This window comes from Bombina bombina, chromosome 3 (assembly GCF_027579735.1).
Source record: "Bombina bombina isolate aBomBom1 chromosome 3, aBomBom1.pri, whole genome shotgun sequence".
NCBI classification, from domain to species: Eukaryota; Metazoa; Chordata; class Amphibia; order Anura; family Bombinatoridae; genus Bombina; species Bombina bombina.
This window is the reverse complement of record NC_069501.1, coordinates 506,599,900-506,623,556: the sequence shown is the minus strand read 5'-3', so window position 1 is coordinate 506,623,556 and position 23,657 is coordinate 506,599,900.

Sequence of the window (23,657 nt, the reverse complement as noted above, 5' to 3'; positions counted from 1 at the left end):
AATGAAATATTTTCTCTATGAAAAACAATAAAATATTGCTTATAAATCTGTGATAGACCAGGAGCTCCCACAAGACAAGTCCTGCTGCTGCAGCTGTAGGCTCCGCCCCCCTTCAGATGAATTTTTAAATGACCGCCATCATTCTGACCTATCTATTTCTGATGAGGATCTATCTGGTTCAGAAGATTCTGCCTCAGATATTAACACTGATAAATCTTCATATTTGTTTAAGATGGAGTTTATTCATTCTTTACTTAAAGAAGTGTTGATTGCATTAGATATGGAGGAGTCTAGTCCTCTTGATATTAAAACTAATAAGCGTTTAAATTCCGTTTTTAAACCTCATGTAGTTATTCCAGAAGTTTTTCCAGTTCCTGATGCTATTTCAGAAGTAATTTCTAGGGAATGGAATAGTCTGGGTACTTCATTTACTCCTTCTCCAAGGTTTAAGAAATTGTACCCTTTGCCATCTGATAGATTAGAGTTTTGGGAAAAAATCCCCAAAGTTGATGGGGCTATCTCTACTCTTGCTAAACGTACTACTATTCCTACGGCAGATAGTACTTCTTTTAAGGATCCTTTAGATAGGAAGCTTGAATCCTTTCTAAGGAAGGCTTTTTTATGTTCAGGTAATCTTTTTAGACCTGCTATTTCTTTGGCTGATGTTGCTGCAGCTTCCACCTTCTGGTTGGAGGCTTTAGCGCAAAAAGTGTCAGACCAAAATGCTTATAGCATTGTTAAACGTCTTCAACATGCTAATAACTTTGTTTGTGATGCCATTTTTTAGATCATTAGGATTAATGTCAGGTATATGTCTTTAGCTATTTTAGCTAGAGGAGCTTTATGGCTTAAGTCTTGGAATGCAGATATGACTTCTAAGTCAACGTTGCTTTCTCTTTCTTTCCAAGGTAATAAATTATTTGGTTCTCAGTTGGATTCAATAATTTCAACTGTTACTGGGGGGAAGGGAGCCTTTTTGCCTCAGGACAAAAAATCTAAAGGTAAATATAGGGCTGCTAATCGTTTTCGTTCCTTTCGTCAGAATAAGGAACAAAAGCCTGACCCTTCCCCTAAAGGAACAGTTTCTGTTTGGAAACCTTCTCCAGTCTGGAATAAATCTAAGCCTTTTAGAAAGTCAAAACCAGCTCCCAAATCCGCATGAAGGTGCGGCCCTCATTCCAGCACAGCTGGTAGGGGGCAGGTTACGATTTTTCAAAGATGTTTGGATCAATTCGATTCAAAGTCTTTGGATTCAGAACATTGTTTCACAAGGGTACAGAATAGGTTTCAAGGTAAGACCGCCTGTGAGAAGATTTTTTTTCTCTCACGCATTCCAGTAAACCCAGTAAAGGCTCAGGCGTTTCTGAAATGTGTTTCAGACCTAGAGTCGGCTGGGGTAATTGTGCCAGTTCCAGTTCTGGAACGGGGTCTGGGGTTTTACTCAAATCTGTTCATTGTACCAAAGAAGTGGAATTCCTTCAGACCAGTTCTGGATCTAAAAATATTGAATCGTTATGTAAGGATACCAACATTCAAAATGGTGACTATAAGGACTATTCTGCCTTTTGTTCAGCAAGGGCATTATATGTCTACAATAGACTTACAGGATGCATATCTTCATATTCCAATTCATCCAGATCACTATCGGTTCCTGAGATTCTCTTTTCTAGACAAGCATTACCAGTTTGTTGCTCTTCTGTTTGGCCTAGGATCCAAGGATCTTTTCAAAGGTTCTCGGTGCCCTTCTCTCTGTAATCAGAGAACAGGGTATTGCGGTATTTCCTTATTTGGACGATATCTTGATACTTGCTCAGTCTTTACATTCTGCAGAATCTCATACGAATCAACTTGTGTTATTTCTTCAAAGACATGGTTGGAGGATCAATTTACCAAAGAGTTCCTTGATTCCTTAGACAAGGGTAACCTTTTTGGGTTTCCAAATAGATTCAGTGTCCATGACGTTGTCTCTAACAGAAAAGAGACGTTTGAAATTGGTTTCAGCTTGTCGAAACCTTCAGTCTCAATCATTCCCTTCGGTAGCTTTTTGCATGGAAATTCTAGGTCTCATGACTGCTGCATCTGACGCGATCCCTTTTGCTTGTTTTCACATGAGACCTCTCCAGCTTTGTATGCTGAACCAATGGTGCAGGGATTATACAAGGATATCACAATTAATATCCTTAAATCCCAATGTTCGATCTTCTCTGACTTGGTGCTTGGATCACCATTGTTTAATTCAAGGGGCCTCTTTTGTTCGTCCAACCTGGACTGTGATCTCAACAGATGCGAGTCTTTCAGGCTGGGGAGCTGTATGGGGATCTCTGACAGCGCAGGGGGTTTGGGAATCTCAGGAGGCGAGATTACCAATCAACATTTTGGAACTCCGTGCGATTTTCAGAGCTCTTCAGTTCTGGCCCCTTCTGAAGAGAGAATCGTTTATTTGTTTTCAGACAGACAATGTCACAACCGTGGCATATGTCAATCATCAAGGTGGGACTCACAGTCCTCAGGCTATGAAAGAAGTATCTTGGATACTTGTATGGGCGGAATCCAGCTCCTGTCTGATTTCTGCGGTTTACATCCCAGGTATAGACAATTGGGAAGCGGATTATCTCAGTCGCCAGACGTTACATCCGGGCGAATGGTCTCTTCACCCAGAGGTATTTCTTCAGATTGTTCAAATCTGGGGACTTCCAGAAATAGATCTGATGGCTTCTCATCTAAACAAAAAACTTCCCAGGTATCTGTCCAGATCCAGGGATCCTCAGGCGGAAGCGGTGGACGCGTTGTCACTTCCTTGGAATTATCAACCTGCTTATATCTTTCCGCCTCTAGTTCTTCTTCCAAAAGTGATTTCCAAAATCCTAATGGAGCGTTCGTTTGTACTGCTGGTGGCTCCAGCATGGCTACACAAGTTTTGGTATGCGGATCTCGTTCGGATGGCCAGTTGCCAACCTTGGAAACTTCCGTTAAGGCCAGACCTTCTATCTCAAGGCCCATTTTTCCATCAGGATCTCAAATCATTAAATTTGAAGGTATGGAGATTGAACGCTTAATACTTAGTCATAGAGGTTTCTCTGATTCAGTGATTAATACTATGTTACAGGCTCGTAAAGCTGTGTCTAGAAAGATTTATTACCGAGTCTCTTGGCATTCTTTTAGAATTCCTAGAATTTTACAGTTTCTTCAGGATGGTTTGGAAAAAGGTTTGTCTGCAAGTTCCTTGAAAGGACAAATCTCTGCTCTTTCTGTTCTTTTTCACAGAAAGATTGCTAATCATCCTGATATTCATTGTTTTGTACAGGCTTTGGTTCGTATTAAGCCTGTCATTAAGTCATTTTCTCCTCCTTGGAGTCTTAATTTGGTTCTGAGGGCTTTACAGGCTCCTCCGTTTGAACCTATGCATTCTCTGGATATTAAATTACTTTCTTGGAAAGTTTTGTTCCTTTTGGCCATCTCTTCTGCTAGAAGAGTTTCTGAGTTATCTGCTCTTTCTTGTGAATCTCCTTTTCTGATTTTTCATCGGGATAAGGCGGTGTTGCGGACTTCATTTAATTTTTTATCTAAAGTTGTGACTTCTAACAACATTAGTAGAGAAATTGTTGTCCCTTCTTTGTGTCCTAATCCTAAGAATTCTCTGGAGAGATCTTTACATTCTTTGGATGTAGTAAGAGCTTTGAAATATTATGTTGAAGCTACTAAAGATTTGAGAAAGACTTCTAGTCTATTTGTTATCTTTTCTGGTTCTAGGAAAGGTCAGAAGGCTTCTGCCATTTCTTTGGCGTCTTGGTTAAAGTCTTTGATTCATCATGCTTATGTAGAGTCGGGTAAATCCCCGCCTCAAAGGATTACGGCTCATTCTACTAGGTCAGTTTCTCCTTCCTGGGCTTTTAGGAATGAAGCTTCTGTTGATCAGATTTGCAAAGCAGCGACTTGGTCTTCTTTGCATACTTTTACTAAATTCTACCATTTTAATGTTTTTTATTCTTCTGAAGCAGTTTTTGGTAGAAAAGTACTTCAGGCAGCTGTTTCAGTTTGATTCTTCTGCTTATTATTTCATTTTTTTTCATTATGAGATTAAAACTTTTTGATTTGGGTTGTGGATTATTTTTTCAGCGGAATTGGCTGTCTTTATTTTATCCCTCCCTCTCTAGTGACTCTTGCGTGGAAGTTCCACATCTTGGGTATCTGCTATCCCATACGTCACTAGCTCATGGACTCTTGCCAATGACATGATAGAAAACATAATTTATGATAAATTCATTTCTTTCATATTGGCAAGAGTCCATGAGACCCACCCTTTTTTTGTGGTGGTTATGATTTCTTTCATGTAATTAGCAAGAGTCCATGAGCTAGTGACGTATGGGATATACATTCCTACCAGGAGGGGCAAAGTTTCCCAAACCTTAAAATGCCTATAAATACACCCCTCACCACACCCACAATTCAGTTTTACAAACTTTGCCTCCCATGGAGGTGGTGAAGTAAGTTTGTGCTAGATTTGTGCTAGATTCTACGTTGATATGCGCTTCGCAGCAGGCTGGAGCCCGGTTTTCCTCTCAGAGTGCAGTGAATGTCAGAGGGATGTGAAGAGAGTATTGCCTATTTGAAGTCAATGGTCTCCTTCTACGGGATCTATTTCATAGGTACTCTGTTATCGGTCGTAGAGATTCATCTCTTACCTCCCTTTTCAGATCGACGATATACTCTTATATACCATTACCTCTACTGATTCTCGTTTCAGTACTGGTTTGGCTGTCTACTATATGTAGATGAGTGTCTTAGGGTAAGTAAGTCTTATTTTTTATGACACTCTAAGCTATGGTTGGGCACTTTATATGTAAAGTTCTAAATATATGTCTTTAAACTTATATTTGCCATGATTCAGGATAATCAGTATTCCTTTAAAATTCAGACTGTCAGTTTCATTATTTGGGATAATGCATTTTAATTCAATTTATTTTTCTTTACCTTGAAAATTTTCAATTGATCATTTTTCCCTGTGTGCTGTTAGGCTCGCGGGGGCAGAAAATGTTTCTTTTTATTGCGTAATTCTTGGCTCTGACTTTTTTGGCGCAAAAATTTCGTCATTTCCAGCGCCGTAGTTGACGCCGGAAGTTGTATTCTGTTAACGTAATTTTTGACGCATGTGTATTCAGACATTTTTTTGCCCCAAAAAATGTGGGCGTCGGTTCCGGCGTCAGAGGATGTGGCGTCATACTTGGCGCCAAAAATATGGGCGTTGTATTTAGCGCCAATAATGTGGGCGTCATGTTTGGCGCCAAAAAATGTGGGCGTATTTTTTGTTCCACTTTTTTTCCTCACATTATTTAAACCTCACTTTTTTATTGCTTCTGGTTTCTAGAAGCTTATTATTTAGCATTTTTTTCCCATTCCTGAAACTGTCATTTAAGGAATTTGATAATTTTGCTTTAATATTGTTTTTTTCTATTACATATTGCAAGATTTCACTGTTCCTGTTTCAAAACGTTCTAAGGGATTCCTGTTGACTGAGTTCAGTCCTACCAAAGCTAAGTTCATTTATTTTAAATGTTATGAATGTTTATCTTTAGCTATGGTTTGTAATAAGCTATCATGATAAACTTTTACATGCAGAATCCATTAGTATTTATGCTTTATATATTGCTATTCTTTTTACATCTTATGTACAAGAAATACTTATAAGATTTATAAGAATGTTTTTCTGATTCTATTTTAACCCCTTAATGACCGAGGACGTGCAGGGTACGTCCTCAAAAAAAACTGTCATTTAAGGAATTTGATAATTTTGCTTTAATATTGTTTTTTTCTATTACATATTGCAAGATTTCACTGTTCCTGTTTCAAAACGTTCTAAGGGATTCCTGTTGACTGAGTTCAGTCCTACCAAAGCTAAGTTCATTTATTTTAAATGTTATGAATGTTTATCTTTAGCTATGGTTTGTAATAAGCTATCATGATAAACTTTTACATGCAGAATCCATTAGTATTTATGCTTTATATATTGCTATTCTTTTTACATCTTATGTACAAGAAATACTTATAAGATTTATAAGAATATTTTTCTGATTCTATTTTAACCCCTTAATGACCGAGGACGTGCAGGGTACGTCCTCAAAAAAAAAGGCAGTTAACGCCTGAGGACGTACCCTGCACGTCCTCGGTGTGGAAAGCAGCTGGAAGCGATCCTGCTCGCTTCCAGCTGCTTTCCGGTTATTGCAGTGATGCCTCGATATGGAGGCATCCTGCAATAACTTTACATGGCCATCCGATGCAGAGAGAGCCACTCTGTGGCCCTCCCTGCACCGGACATCGATGGCCGGTATCGTTGGTGGGTGGGAGCCGACTTGGGAGGCGGGTGGGCGGCCATCGGTGTATCCTCTGACATCAAGGGGGGCGGGATCGGAGGCGGAGCCGTTAGGGGGCGCGCGGGAGCGCGCACGTGCATGGAGGTTGGCGGGTGGGCGCGTGCACGGGGCGGGAGCGGGTGGGAACCGCTACACTACGGAAAATATTGCTAGGAAAAAATGGCCAAATCTTGTTTGTGCAAAAGCACAAAAATAGATCGTGGAGGGGTGGGGGGTTGGTTTTGTGTGGGGGGAAGCTACACTACAGAAAATTTTAATAAAAATAAAAAAAAACCATATTTTCTTCTAAACTGGGTACTGGCAGACAGCTGCCAGTACCCAAGATGGCGCATATTAAGTTAGAGTGGGAGGGTTATAGAGCTGTTTGGGGGGGATCAGTGAGGTTGGGGGCTAAGGGGGGGATAGTACACAGCAGCATATGTAAATATGCTTTTTAAAAACACAAAAAAACAACAAATATAGCTTTTATTTTAGTACTGGCAGACTTTCTGCCAGTACTTAAGATGGCGGGGACAATTGTGGGGTGGGGGAGGGAAGAGAGCTGTTTGGGAGGGATCAGGGGGTCTGATGTTTCAGGTGGGAGGCTGAGCTCTACACTAAATGTGATATTAACCCTGCAAGCTCCCTACAAGCTACCTAATTAACCCCTTCACTGCTCGCCATAATACACGTGTGATGCGCAGCGGCATTTAGCGGCCTTCTAAATACCAAAAAGCAACGCCAAAGCCATATATGTCTGCTATTTCTGAACAAAGGGGATCCCAGAGAAGCATTTACAACCATTTGTGCCATAATTGCACAAGCTGTTTGTAAATGATTTCAGTGAGAAACCTAAAATTGTGAAAAATTTAACGTTTTTTTTAATTTGATCGCATTTGGCGGTGAAATGGTGGCATGAAATATACCAAAATGGGCCTAGATCAATACTTGGGGTTGTCTACTACACTACACTAAAGCTAAAATTACCCCCAAAAAGCTCCCTACATGCTCCCTAATTAACCCCTTCACTGCTGGGCATAATACACTTGTGGTGCGCAGTGGCATTTAGTGGCATTCTAATTACCAAAAAGCAACACCAAAGCCATATAAGTCTGCTATTTCTGAACAAAGGGGATCCCAGAGAAGAATTTACAACCATTTGTGCCATAATTGCACAAGCTGTTTGTAAATAATTTCAGTGAGAATCCTAAAGTTTGTGAAAAAATTTGTGAAAAAGTGAACAATTTTTTTTATTTGATCGCATTTGGCGGTGAAATGGTGGCATGAAATATACCAAAATTGGCCTAGATCAATACTTTGGGATGTCTACTAAAAAAAAATATGTACATGTCAATGGATATTCAGAGATTCCTGAAAGATATTAGTGTTCTAATGTAACTAGCGCTAATTTTGAAAAAAAAATGGTTTGGAAATAGCAAAGTGCTATTTGTATTTATGGCCCTATAACTTGCAAAAAAAGCAAAGAACATGTAAACATTGGGTATTTCTAAACTCAGGACAAAATTTAGAAACTATTTAGCATGGGTGTTTTTTGGTGGTTGTAGATGTGTAACAGATTTTGGGGGTCAAAGTTAGAAAAAGTGTATTTTTTTTCAATTTTTCCTCATATTTTATAATTTTTTTTATAGTAAATTATAAGATATGATGAAAATAATGGTATCTTTAGAAAGTCCATTTAATGGCGAGAAAAACGGTATATAATATGTGTGGGAACAGTAAATGAGTAAGAGGAAAATTACAGCTAAACACAAACACCGCAAAAATGTAAAAATAGCCTTGGTCCCAAACGGACAGAAAAGGGAAAAGTGCTGTGGTCATTAAGGGGTTAAAGGCTTTGTCTGACATCGTGCATTCTAATAAATTTTTAGGTCTTTTTCAAACTTCTTTTTTAATTATTGACGTTTCAAATGACCAACAACATACTGATTTATCCTTCTCTGATGATGTTTTTTCTCATTCAGAATTTTCTTCATCAGATATTGACACTAACAAATCTACTTTTTTATTTTTGTATTAAAGTACATTTGTTCTTTGTTGAAAAGGTGTTGATTATTTTGGATATTAAGGTAACTAGTTCTTTTTCAAGACTAGCTAACATTATTTCTGCTTATTTATTCTTCTGTGTTTTCAGAGGTTTTTTTCCAGTTCCTCATACTAGGGAATGGAATAGGCTGAGAATTTTCTTTTATTCCTTCTTCAAAGGTTTTAAACTATATTCTTTGCCGGCAGTTAATTTCAATTTTGAGGGTTCTCCAATTTAATGGGGCTATTTCTACTCCTGCTAATTATGCTATTGTTTCTATAGCAAAATAGTATTTATTTTCCTTTAGATGGTTGTATCTTATTTAAGGAAAATTATTTATTTTCAGGTTCTTTTCTTGGACCTGTGATTTATTTGAATGATGTTGCAATTGCTTCATTTTTCTGTTTACTTTAAGATCAAGTATCAGATTATGATTTATTTTAGCATTGTTAAAGGGAAAAAATCTACTAGACTAGGTGCTGTTGCATTTGTCTTGTTGTTTTGCATTTGTTATGCAAGTTCAGTGTGTTGACTGGTCCTTTAACTGGGTTATCATGCTAATAACTTCATTTGTGTCTTCATTTTATTGAATATTTTTGCAAATGAGGTTTAATCTATGTCTTTAGCTGTTTTAGCTAGAAGAATTTTGTGATTTCTAAAAATCCATATTCCTTTTTTTCTAAAATAATCAATTATTTGGTTTATAATTGGATTCCATTCTTAACTGTTACTCTGGGCTTCAAGATTGAGTTCTAAGACTAAAACTTTAAGCTTATATTAGTTTGGTTGTTCTTTTTAAGGAACAAATTCCCAAGTAACATGTTTTTAATTGGAAATCTTTTAGTTCAAAATCAGCTCCCTAAAATTGCAATGTATGTGCCGTATTCCAGTTTTGGCTGGTAAGGGGCAGGTTAAGATTTTTTTGAAATTTGTTGTTTTGCAAATTTCTTTGATTTTGGGTACAGAATTAAGTTCAGAGTAAAACCGTCTGTGAGAAGTCTTTTTTCTCTATGATATTCCAGCTATTCCAGTAAGGCTAACACTTTCATTAAGTGTGTTTCGGTCCTATATATTTTGGGATAATGTTGAAGCGCGGCTGATCACCCGTTGGGGTTCAAGCGCTGCTCAGTCCTGGAATCTTCTGGGGTATTTCTTCCAGTTCCATTTTTAGGAACTGGGTTTTGGGGTTTTATTCAAAACTATTCTGCCTTTTGTTGGTCAGTGATGACATTATTTGTTTTCATTAGATACAATAGATGCATATCTTCATTTTCTGTTTTCATTCAGATTATTTTCTGAGGCTGCGGAATCTCATATGATTCAACTTTGTTCTTTCAGGACATAGAGGATCTTTTTTTCAAAAGCTCTTGATTCCTCACACAAGGGTCACCTTTTTTAGGTTTCCAGATAGTTTGGGTCACTGTCTTTGTCTCTAAACAGACAAGTGACAATTTTATTGGGTTCCGTCTGTCGGTACCTTTAGTCTCTATTATTTCCTTCAGTTGCTATCTATGCATGGAAGTTTTAGGTTTTATGGCTGCAGCGTTGGATTCAATTCCCTTTGCTCATTTTCATGGAAAACCTTTCCAGTTTTTTATGCTGAATAATGGTGCAGGGATTCTAGGATTTCATTTTAAATCTTCAGATCCTAATGTTTAACTATCTTGATTTGATGGTTAAGTTCACCTTCATTTAGTTTTACAGGTCTCTTAGTTTCTTTCAACCTGGACCATGATCTCTACAGATGTGAGTCTTTTTGGTTGGGAGGCTGTCTGAGGATCTCTGTCAGCACAAGGGGTTTGGAAATCTCAGGAGGCGAGATTACCATTTGATATTTTAGAACTCTGTGCATTCTCAGAGTTCTTCAGTTAGTTTCTTTTGAAGAAGAGACGTTTATTGTTTTTCAGACAATGTCACAACTGTGGTATATGTCAATCATCAGGGTGGGACTATCAGTCCTTAGGCTGGGACAAAAGTATCTCGGATATTCTGTGGTCTTTTTCCCAGGTATAGACATTTGTGAAGCGGATTATCTCTGTTAATCAAGCTTTACTTTCGGGAGAATGGTCTCTCTTACCCAGATATGTTTTTCAATTTTTCAGATGTAAGGGTTTCCAGAAATAGATCTGTTGGCATCTCATCTGAATAAAGAACTTCCCAGGGGCCTATTCAGGTCCGGAGATCCTCAGGCGGAAGTAGTGTATGCATTGATATTTCCTTGGAATTATCATTTTGTCTATATCCTTTCGCCTCTAGTTCTTCTTCCAAAAGTGATTTCCAAAATTCTAATGGAGTGTTTGTTTGTACTGCTGGTGGCTCCAGCATGGCCTCTCAGGTTTTGGTATGTGGATCTCATTTGGATGGCCAGTTGCCGACCTTGGACTCTTCCGTTAAGAACAGACCTTCTTTCTCAAGGCCCATTTTTCCATCAGGATCTCAAATCTTTAAATTTGAAGGGATGGAGATTGAACGCTTGGTTTTTAGTCATAGAGGTTTCTCTGATTCATTGATTAATACTATGTTTCAGGCTCGTAAATCTGTCTCTAGAAAGATTTATTATCGAGTTTGGAAGACCTACATTTCTTAGTGTTTTTCTCAATTTTCTTGGCATTCTTTTAGAATTCCTAGAATTTTATAATTTCTTCAGGTTGGTTTGGATAAGGTTTTGTTTTCAGTTCCTTGATAGGACAAATTTCTACTCTTTCTGTTCTTTTTTCACAGAAAGATTGCTAATCATCCTGATATTCATTGTTTTGTACAGACTTTGGTTCGTATCAAGCCTGTCATTAAGTTAATCTCTCCTCTTTGGAGTCTCAATTTGGTGCTGACGGCTTTACAGGCTCCTCCATTTGAACCTATGCATTCTCTGAACATTAAATTACTTTCTTGGAAAGTATTGTTCCTTTTGGCTATCTCTTCTGCTAGAAGAGTTTCTAAGTTATCTGCTCTTTCTTGTGAAATTCCTTTTCTGATTTTTCATCAGAATAAGGCAGTGTTGCTTCCTGATATTCATCATTTTGTTCAGGCTTTGATTCGTATCAAACCCGTCATTAAGCCAATTTCTCCTCCTTGGAGTTTTAATTTGGTTCTGAAGGCTTTTCAGGCTCTTCTATTATATGCTTGCTCTGGACATTAATTACTTTCATGGAAAGTATTGTTCTTTTTGGACATCTCTTCAGCTAGAACAGTTTTTTAATTATCTGTTTTTTCTTGTGAATCTCCTTTTTCTGATTTTTTCATCAGGGTAAGGTGCTTTTTGCTGTCCTCATTTCAATTCTTACCTAAAGTTGTAAATTCTAACTACATTAGGGAGGAATTATTGTTTTCCTAAGACTTCTTTGGCAAGATTCTTTCATTCTTTGGATATGGTAAGAGTTTTGAAATCCTATGTTGAAGCTATTCAGATTTCAGACAGACTTCTAGTCTATTTGTTATCTTTTCTGGTTTTAGGAAGATCAAAATGCTTCTGCCATTTATTTGGCATCTTGGTTAAACTTTTGATTCATCATGCTTATTTGGAGTCGGGTGGATTCCCGCCTCAGAGGATTACGGCTCATTCTACTAGGTAAGTTTCTACTTCCTGGGCTTTTTAAGAATGAAGCTTCTGTTGATCGCATTTGCAAAGCAATGACTTGGTCTTCTTTGCATACTTTTACTAAATTCTGCCATTTTGATGTGTTTTCTTCTTCTGAAGCAATTTTTGGTAGAAAAGTACTTCAGGCAGCTGTTTCTGTTTGATTTGTTTGCTTATAATTTCAGTTTTTTTCATTATAAGATTAAAACTTTTGATTTGGGTTGTGGATTATTTTTTCAGCGGAATTGGCTGGCTTTATTTTTATCCCTCCCTCTCTAGTGACTATTGCGTGGAAGTTCCACATCTTGGGTATCTGCTATCCCATACGTCACTAGCTCATGGACTCTTGCTAATTACATGAAAGAAAACATAATTTATGTAAGAACTTACCTGATAAATTCATTTCTTTCATATTAGCAAGAGTCCATGAGACCCACCCTTTTTTGTGGTGGTTATGATTTTTCTGTATAAAGCACAATTATTCCAATTCCTTATTTCTTTCATGTAATTAGCAAGAGTCCATGAGCTAGTGACGTATGGGATATACATTCCTACCAGGAGGGGCAAAGTTTCCCAAACCTCAAAATGCCTATAAATACACCCCTCACCACACCCACAATTCAGTTTTACAAACTTTGCCTCCGATGGAGGTGGTGAAGTAAGTTTGTGCTAGATTCTACGTTGATATGCGCTCCGCAGCAAGTTGGAGCCCGGTTTTCCTCTCAGCGTGCAGTGAATGTCAGAGGGATGTGAGGAGAGTATTGCCTATTTGAATGCAGTGATCTCCTTCTACGGGGTCTATTTCATAGGTTCTCTGTTATCGGTCGTAGAGATTCATCTCTTACCTCCCTTTTCAGATCGACGATATACTCTTATATATACCATTACCTCTGCTGATTCTCGTTTCAGTACTGGTTTGGCTATCTGCTATATGTAGATGAGTGTCCTGGGGTAAGTAAGTCTTATTTTCTGTGACACTCCAAGCTATGGTTGGGCACTTTGTTTATAAAGTTCTAAATATATGTATTCAAACATTTATTTGCCTTGACTCAGAATGTTCAACTTTCCTTATTTTCAGACAGTCAGTTTCATATTTGGGATAATGCATTTTGATTTGACCATTTTTTCTTACCTTAAAATTTGACTTTTTCCCTGTGGGCTGTTAGGCTCGCGGGGGCTGAAAATGCTTCATTTTATTGCGTCATTCTTGGCGCGGACTTTTTTGGCGCAAAAATTCTATTTCCGTTTCCGGCGTCATACGTGTCGCCGGAAGTTGCGTCATTCTTTGACGTTATTTCGCGCCAAAGATGTCGGCGTTCCGGATGTGGCGTCATTTTTGGCGCCAAAAAGCATTTAGGCGCCAAATAATGTGGGCGTCTTATTTGGCGCGAAAAAATATGGGCGTCGCTTTTGTCTCCACATTATTTAAGTTTCATTTTTTATTGCTTCTGGTTGCTAGAAGCTTGTTCTTTGGCATTTTTTCCCATTCCTGAAACTGTCATTTAAGGAATTTGATCAATTTTGCTTTATATGTTGTTTTTCTCTTACATATTGCAAGATGTCTCACGTTGCATCTGAGCCAGAAGATACTACAGGAAGATCGCTGTCAAGTGCTGAATCTACCAAAGCTAAGTGTATCTGCTGTAAACTTTTGGTAGCTATTTCTCCAGCTGTTGTTTGTATTGATTGTCATGACAAACTTGTTAAAGCAGATAATATTTCCTTTAGTAAAGTACCATTGCCTGTTGCAGTTCCCTCAACATCTAAGGTGCAGAATGTTCCTGATAATATAAGAGATTTTGTTTCTGAATCCATAAAGAAGGCTATGTCTGTTATTTCTCCTTCTAGTAAACGTAAAAAATCTTTTAAAACTTCTCTCCCTACAGATGAATTTTTAAATGAACATCATCATTCTGATTCTGATGACTCCTCTGGTTCAGAGGATTCTATCTCTGAGGTTGATGCTGATAAATCTTCATATTTATTTAAAATGGAATTTATTCGTTCTTTACTTAAAGAAGTTCTTATTGCTTTAGAAATAGAGGATTCTGGTCCTCTTGATACTAATTCTAAACGTTTAGATAAGGTATTTAAAGCTCCTGTGGTTATTCCAGAAGTTTTTCCTGTTCCTAATGCTATTTCTGCAGTAATTTCCAAAGAATGGGATAAATTGGGTAATTCATTTACTCCTTCTAAACGTTTTAAGCATTTATATCCTGTGCCGTCTGACAGATTAGAATTTTGGGACAAAATCCCTAAAGTTGATGGGGCTATTTCTACCCTTGCTAAACGTACTACTATTCCTACGTCAGATGGTACTTCGTTTAAGGATCCCCTAGATAGGAAAATTGAGTCCTTTCTAAGAAAAGCTTATCTGTGTTCAGGTAATCTTCTTAGACCTGCTATATCTTTGGCTGATGTTGCTGCAGCTTCATCTTTTTGGTTGGAAACTTTAGCGCAACAAGTAACACATCGTGATTCTCATGACATTATTATTCTTCTTCAGCATGCTAATAATTTTATCTGTGATGCCATTTTTGATATTATCAGAGTTGATGTCAGGTTTATGTCTCTAGCTATTTTAGCTAGAAGAGCTTTATGGCTTAAAACTTGGAATGCTGATATGGCTTCTAAATCAACTTTACTTTCTATTTCTTTCCAGGGTAACAAATTATTTGGTTCTCAGTTGGATTCCATCATTTCAACTGTTACTGGTGGGAAAGGAACTTTTTTACCACAGGATAAAAAATCTAAAGGTAAAAGCAGAGCTAATAATCGTTTTCGTTCCTTTCGTTTCAACAAAGAACAAAAGCCTGATCCTTCATCCTCAGGAGCAGTTTCAGTTTGGAAACCATCTCCAGTCTGGAATAAATCCAAGCCAGCTAGAAAGGCAAAGCCTGCTTCTAAGTCCACATGAAGGTGCGGCCCTCATTCCAGCTCAGCTGGTAGGGGGCAGGTTACGTTTTTTCAAGGAAATTTGGATCAATTCTGTTCACAATCTTTGGATTCAGAACATTGTTTCAGAAGGGTACAGAATTGGTTTCAAGATAAGACCTCCTGCAAAGAGATTTTTTCTTTCCCGTGTCCCAGTAAATCCAGTAAAAGCTCAAGCATTTCTGAAATGTGTTTCAGATCTAGAGTTGACTGGAGTAATTATGCCAGTTCCAGTTCAGGAACAGGGGATGGGGTTTTATTCAAATCTCTTCATTGTACCAAAGAAGGAGAATTCCTTCAGACCAGTTCTGGATCTAAAAATATTGAATCGTTATGTAAGGATACCAACGTTCAAAATGGTAACTGTAAGGACTATCTTGCCTTTTGTTCAGCAAGGGAATTATATGTCCACAATAGATTTACAGGATGCATATCTGCATATTCCGATTCATCCAGATCATTTTCAGTTCCTGAGATTCTCTTTTCTGGACAAGCATTACCAGTTTGTGGCTCTGCCGTTTGGCCTAGCTACAGCTCCAAGAATTTTTACAAAGGTTCTCGGTGCCCTTCTGTCTGTAATCAGAGAACAGGGTATTGTGGTATTTCCTTATTTGGACGATATCTTGGTACTTGCTCAGTCTTTACATTTAGCAGAATCTCATACGAATCGACCTGTGTTGTTTCTTCAAGATCATGGTTGGAGGATCAATTTACCAAAAAGTTCTTTGATTCCTCAGACAAGGGTAACCTTTCTGGGTTTCCAGATGGATTCAGTGTCCATGACTCTGTCTTTAACAGACAAGAGACGTCTAAAATTGATTGCAGCTTGTCGAAACCTTCAGTCACAATCATTCCCTTCGGTAGCCTTATGCATGGAAATTCTAGGTCTTATGACTGCTGCATCGGACGCGATCCCCTTTGCTCGTTTTCACATGCGACCTCTTCAGCTCTGTATGCTGAAGCAATGGTGCAAGGATTACACGAAGATATCTCAAACAATATCTTTAAAACCGATTGTTCGGCACTCTCTAACATGGTGGACAGATCACCATCGTTTAATTCAGGGGGCTTCTTTTGTGCTTCCGACCTGGACTGTAATTTCAACAGATGCAAGTCTCACGGTTTGGGGAGCTGTGTGGGGATCTCTGACGGCACAGGGAGTTTGGGAATCTCAGGAGGTGAGATTACCTATCAATATCTTGGAACTCCGTGCAATTTTCAGAGCTCTTCAGTTTTGGCCTCTTCTGAAGAGAGAATCGTTCATTTGTTTTCAGACAGACAATGTCACAACTGTGGCATACATCAATCATCAAGGAGGGACTCACAGTCCTCTGGCTATGAAAGAAGTATCTCGAATTTTGGTTTGGGCGGAATCCAGCTCCTGTCTAATCTCTGCGGTTCATATCCCAGGTGTAGACAATTGGGAAGCGGATTATCTCAGTCGCCAAACGTTGCATCCGGGCGAATGGTCTCTTCACCCAGAGGTATTTCTTCAGATTGTTCAAATGTGGGAACTTCCAGAAATAGATCTGATGGCGTCCCATCTAAACAAGAAACTTCCCAGATATCTGTCCAGATCCCGGGATCCTCAGGCGGAGGCAGTGGATGCATTATCACTTCCTTGGAAGTATCATCCTGCCTATATCTTTCCGCCTCTAGTTCTTCTTCCAAGAGTGATCTCCAAGATTCTGAAGGAATGCTCGTTTGTTCTGCTGGTAGCTCCAGCATGGCCTCACAGGTTTTGGTATGCGGATCTTGTCCGAATGGCCTCTTGCCAACCATGGACTCTTCCGTTAAGACCAGACCTTCTGTCACAAGGTCCTTTTTTCCATCAGGATCTGAAATCCTTAAATTTAAAGGTATGGAGATTGAACGCTTGATTCTTGGTCAAAGAGGTTTCTCTGACTCTGTGATTAATACTATGTTACAGGCCCGTAAATCTGTATCTAGAGAGATATATTATAGAGTCTGGAAGACTTATATTTCTTGGTGTCTTTCTCATCATTTTTCTTGGCATTCTTTTAGAATACCGAGAATTTTACAGTTTCTTCAGGATGGTTTAGATAAGGGTTTGTCCGCAAGTTCTTTGAAAGGACAAATCTCTGCTCTTTCTGTTCTTTTTCACAGAAAGATTGCTATTCTTCCTGATATTCATTGTTTTGTACAAGCTTTGGTTCGTATAAAACCTGTCATTAAGTCAATTTCTCCTCCTTGGAGTTTGAATTTGGTTCTGGGAGCTCTTCAAGCTCCTCCGTTTGAACCTATGCATTCATTGGACATTAAATTACTTTCTTGGAAAGTTTTGTTCCTTTTGGCCATCTCTTCTGCCAGAAGAGTTTCTGAATTATCTGCTCTTTCTTGTGAGTCTCCTTTTCTGATTTTTCATCAGGATAAGGCGGTGTTGCGAACTTCTTTTGAATTTTTACCTAAAGTTGTGAATTCCAACAACATTAGTAGAGAAATTGTGGTTCCTAATCCTAAGAATTCTAAGGAGAAATCGTTGCATTCTTTGGATGTTGTTAGAGCTTTGAAATATTATGTTGAAGTTACGAAATCTTTCCGTAAGACTTCTAGTCTATTTGTTATCTTTTCCGGTTCTAGAAAAGGCCAGAAAGCTTCTGCCATTTCTTTGGCATCTTGGTTGAAATCTTTAATTCATCTTGCCTATGTTGAGTCGGGTAAAATTCCGCCTCAGAGAATTACAGCTCATTCTACTAGGTCAGTATCTACTTCCTGGGCGTTTAGGAATGAAGCTTCGGTTGACCAGATCTGCAAAGCAGCAACTTGGTCCTCTTTGCATACTTTTACTAAATTCTACCATTTTGATGTATTTTCTTCTTCTGAAGCAGTTTTTGGTAGAAAAGTACTTCAGGCAGCGGTTTCAGTTTGAATCTTCTGCTTATGTTTTTCGTTAAACTTTATTTTGGGTGTGGATTATTTTCAGCAGGAATTGGCTGTCTTTATTTTATCCCTCCCTCTCTAGTGACTCTTGTGTGGAAAGATCCACATCTTGGGTAGTCATTATCCCATACGTCACTAGCTCATGGACTCTTGCTAATTACATGAAAGAAAACATAATTTATGTAAGAACTTACCTGATAAATTCATTTCTTTCATATTAGCAAGAGTCCATGAGGCCCGCCCTTTTTTTGTGGTGGTTATGATTTTGTATAAAGCACAATTATTCCAATTCCTTATTTTATATGCTTTCGCACTTTTTTCTTATCACCCCACTTCTTGGCTATTCGTTAAACTGAATTGTGGGTGTGGTGAGGGGTGTATTTATAGGCATTTTGAGGTTTGGGAAACTTTGCCCCTCCTGGTAGAAATGTATATCCCATACGTCACTAGCTCATGGACTCTTGCTAATATGAAAGAAATGAATTTATCAGGTAAGTTCTTACATAAATTATGTTTTTTTTATGCTTTCGCTCCTTTCTTATCAACCCACTTCTTGGCTATTCGTTAAACTGAATTGTGGGTGTGGTGAGGGGTGTATTTATAGGCATTTTAAGGTTTGGGAAACTTTGCCCCTCCTGGTAGGAATGTATATCCCATACGTCACTAGCTCATGGACTCTTGCTAATATGAAAGAAATTAATTTATCAGGTAAGTTCTTACATAAATTATGTTTTTTTGTATAAAGCACAATTATTCCAATTCCTTGTTTGATGCTTTCGCTCCTTTCTTATCACCCCACTTCTTGGCTATTCGTTAAACTGAATTGTGGGTGTGGTGAGGGGTGTATTTATAGGCATTTTGAGGTTTGGGAAACTTTACCCCTCCTGGTAGGAATGTATATCCCATACGTCACTAGCTCATGGACTTTTGCCAATATGAAAGAAATGAATTTATCAGGTAAGTTCTTACATAAATTATGTTTTTTTATTTAATTGTGTAACGTTTCGGGATCAAAATATCCCTTCTTCAAACAAACAAAAAATGCACAAAAAATCATTTATATATGCATATAAAATACACCCCCTCCTTACTACCTATCAAATAGTAGCATTTGCAAAAACACATTGTGCAAATAGATCTAGAAGTGTACACCCATATATCTATCTACCTCATAAAGATTGGTGCTTTGGTGGTGTCATCATAGATGATCATGTCCCATAAACATCAAAGATACTTATAAGGATTGTACCACAACAGCATTAATTCAACATACATTCATATAGCGTGCCGACCCTGACAACAAGGCATATTCACAAACCATTGATATAACTGGTTGAATGTGTGTATGTGTATATATGGAAAAGGAAAATCTAGAGAAATCCTGTAAGGGGTGCACCAAATATGTGCACAAAAGTGAAATTGTTTAAAAATATGTATATATCCCTCAAAGTGGTCAATCAAATCTAAATATGTCTAAAAGTGATCTTTGCAAAAATGCAAAGTGGTAAAATAGTGTATTAAAATGATGTGTCAGCACTGATATGGCAAACCTTGACAATAAATTGTGTGATTTCTAAAACAAATTAATATAAAATATTAGACAAATATCAATCTCTAAAATAAAACGTTAAAAAAAGTCCCAAAAAAGCATGAATATTAAATCAATTGCAGTCCAAAATAAGGGTACATTATGTACACATAATCAAAGCACCAAATGATGGTAGGCAAAGGCAGCTCCATTTCAGAACCCGATGCAGGAAGGTCACCTGCAGTACAATCTGAAAGAGAAAAAGGGTTGCCTTTTCTGTATATGTAACAATGATAGAAATACTGTGTAAAATGTCACTCACAAGTGTGTCGGCACCTCTCCTGGAATAGATTCCATTCATAAGGAATTCAATTGTAAATGTTCAGTATATTTATTTTGAAAGATCTGACCTCGGGATTGTAAACCAATGTAGTAACCTATAAAGTGTTTTGTTGGTGATTTTTGTTGCTTATACCCATTGTGTGTGCCTAATTAAGGCAATCTCATAGCAGCATGTCAAACTGCCTGCAATGTTCCCTATAATATTAGTCTTTAGGGTATGTTCACTATTGAGGGGCCGTATAATTACGGATGGCAACAGGTTGGAAACTAGCATAGCTAAGTGAAAAAGGAATTAACAAATTGTCTAAGCTTACAGGGGGACTTTTATGTTATTGTACACAATCTGTGTAAAAATTTTGATTCTCAGGTCCAAAAGCATGTATCTCTTTCACATCATAAGAATAATTTTCCTATTGCACTGTTATCAGATGCACATGTCCTTGGTCCTTCTGTTTGTGACAGGAGCATGGATATATGGAAATTTCTATTTAATGGGACAGTCGAGTCCAAAATAAACTTCCATGATTCAAAAAGGGCATGTAATTTTAAGCAACTTTCCAATTTACTTTTATCACCAATTTTGCTTTGTTCTCTTGGTATTCTTAGTTGAAAGCTAAACCTAGGTAGGCTCATATGCTAATTTCTTAGACCTTGAAGGCTGCCTCTAATCTAAATGCATTTTGACCACTAGAGGGCATTTAGTTCATGTGTGTCATAAATAACATTGAGCTCATGCACGTGAAGTTACCTAGAAGTTAGCACTGATTGGCTAAAATTCAAGTCTGTCAAAAGAACTGAAATAAGGGGGCAGTTTGCAGAGGCACAGATACAAGGTAATTACAGAGGTAAAACGTGTATTATTATAACTGTGTTGGTTATGCAATGGGTAATAAAGGGATTATCTATCTTTTTAAACAACAAACATTCTGATGTTGACTGTCCCTTTAAGTGATTGATTGCTTGAACAGAAATTGGAGGCCAAATGTACAATTTCCATCTAAAGGAGAGGAGAGTCCACGGCTTCATTCATTACTTTTGGGAATAAAGAACCTGACCACCAGGAGGAGGCAAAGACACCCCAGCCAAAGGCTTAAATACCTCCCCTCATCCCCTAGTCATTCTTTGCCTTTCGTCACAGGAGGATGGAAGAGGAGTGCTGAAGATTTGGAGTAGTCTCTTTTGAAGGGTTGTACTTTTCGGAATGGGACTGGAGTTTTAAGTAGTCCTTTCAGCCTCTCAGTGAGAGCCTGGGTGAAAGTTAGAGTTTGGAGATGCAGGGAAAGTCTTTCTGCACAACCATCCCGACTCATACTAACAGCTCCTCACGCAATCAGCGATGATGAGTTTCGCTGCCTGCTTTCTGCACTCAAGTCCATGTCAGGAGCGATGTTTCTGCCTGTCACACTTGAAGGGCCGTGTTCCTGTTCCACGGCATAGATTCTGGTAAGATCGTTTAATTTTTTTATACATAATGATGACACAGAAGACAGGGTCACAGTGTGGCGCCTTTTATCTTATGGAATCAAGGGTTAATATTCCTGGTAAGGGGATTATTGATCAGGGAGGGTTTATACATGATATAGTTTATTGTGTGATTGCTGCATTATGTGCGAGATGAGGCTCTGGCAATGGTGGAACATTCATGTTGACTTCCGGGAGTGTTTGCACGGACGGTTTTGGCACGTTTTCTCCTTAGTGCAGGGGCGGTCCTGCGAGGAATCCCATGAGACCGGATGTGGTGGTCTCCACTTCCTCTGTTGATCTGTGGCACAGGAGATGAAGTGGTTTCTGTAGTCTGGGTCATAGGAGGTGGTGAGTGCCCCGGGCATTGGAGTATAAAGGTGCCTGTTTATTAAGTTAATCTAGTCCATAATAAAAGCACAAGCTATGGAGGACTCTGACACGTTAGAGGGTACTCCCTCTTTAACAAAATCTCATTCCTGTGTTTATTGTGAGGAGGTTCTTCTAGATCAGCCTGCTCAACTATGTTCCACATGCTTTGCTAAAGTTGCGACATCTAAAAATAAAAGGATGTCTAGTACTACTGAGCCGTCCAACTCTGAGGGTTCCCCGTCCCATGAGGTGCTTTCCCTGCTTTCATCTCTGAGTGCATATGCAGCTCCCCAGGGTCCAACCATTACTCCTACGGGAGAGATTCGTTGGCCGTCAGATTTTGCAGATTAACTGCAAACGGCGGTATCGAAAGTGATCCATGCCTTACCACGTTCTGCTAAGCACAAGCGTAGGGCGTATCATGGCGGTCCAGCCCAAGGGTTGTCTACGCCTATGGAAATATCCGAGGCATTATACGATGACGAGGCTCACTCCAATTCTTTGGAGGAGACTCCTTCTGGGTCGGAGTCCGTGTCATCTAATCCTCTGGCTGCGGAGTAGCCTGACTTTAGGTTCAGGATAGAGAATTTGCACTTTTTTCTGAAGCAAGTGCTTGCTACTCTGGAGGTCCCGGAACCGAAGCTTCCGGAGGAACCTTCGATTTCTAAGCTTGATAAGGTATACGAGGACAGGGTTGTGCCTCATACCTTCCCGGTTCCTGTTAAGATGACTAATATTATTAAGGTTAAATGGAAGCAATTAGGTTCTTCCTTTTCCCCTTCTTCCTTTAAGAAACTGTTCCCCATCCTGGACTCTCAGCTCGAGCTGTGGGGAACTGTCCCAAAGGTGGATGGTGCTATTTCCACGCTCGCGAAGGGGACAACTATTCCTCTCGAGGATAGTTTGTCGTTTAAAGAGCCCATGGATAAAAAGTTGAAAACATGTTAAGGAAAATGTTTCAGCACACGGGGTTTGGTTTTCAACCGGCTGCGGCTTCCGGAGCTGCGACATATTGGTGTGATATGGTCGAGAGGGAGACTTCCATCGACGAGATACAGGATAAGATTAAGGCGTTTAGGGTCGCCAATATGCAAATTATTCGCCTGAATGCGAAGGTTTCAGGATTCTCCGTTTTAGCTCGCAGGGCTCTGTGGCTAAAGTCTTGGTCTGCGGACATGACCTCTAAGTCGAGGCTGTTGTCTCTGCCTTTTCAAGGAAAGATTCTGTTCAGTCCAGGATTGGATTCGATCATATCCACGGTTACGGGAGGCAAGGGAGCTTTCCTACCGCAGGATAAGAAGGCTAAGCCTAAAGGATCTACTTTTCGTCCCTTTGGTGCGGACAAGGCCCAGGTATCTAGGGTACTATTCAAATCTTTTTGTGGTTCCAAAAAAGGAGGGCACATTCCGCCCAATTCTGGACCTAAAGTGTTTAAACAAGTTTCTGGCTGTTCCATCATTCAAAATGGAAACAATCAGATCAATTCTGCCCCTAGTTCAAGAGGGGCAGTTCATGACGACAATAGACTTGAAGAATACTTACCTTCATGTTCCAATTCACAGGGACCACTTCAAGTTCCTAAGATTTGCGTTTCTGGACCAACACTTCCAGTTTGTGGCCCTTCCTTTCAGTCTGGCGACGGCCCTGAGAAGATTCTGGGTGCGCTACTTGCAGTGGGCAGATTCAGGGGCATTGCTGTGGTGCCCTATTTGGACGACATCCTAGTCCAGGCGCCGTCGTTCAGCCTCGCAGAGGATCATTAGAGGGCTCTTCTTTTCTTGCTCCAATCTCACGGTTGGAAGATCAACTCAGGAAAGATTTCCCAGCAACAGGGTTTAGTTCCTGGGCACGATAATAGACTCTATGTCCATGAAAATATTTCTCACTGATCAACGCAGGAAGATTGCGTCCACCTGTCTTGCCCTCAAGCCCTTCGGTGGCGCAGTGTATGGAGATGATCTGGCTCATGCTCTCCTGCATAGACGTCATCCCTTTCACCAGGTTCCATCTCAGACCTCTTCAATTGTGCATATTGAGACAGTGGAACAGCGATCATTCAGATCTATCACAGCGGATATCCATGGATGCTCGAACCAGAGACTCCCTCTCTTGGTGTATCCGTCCGGAGCATCTGTCCCTGGGGACATCCTTCTT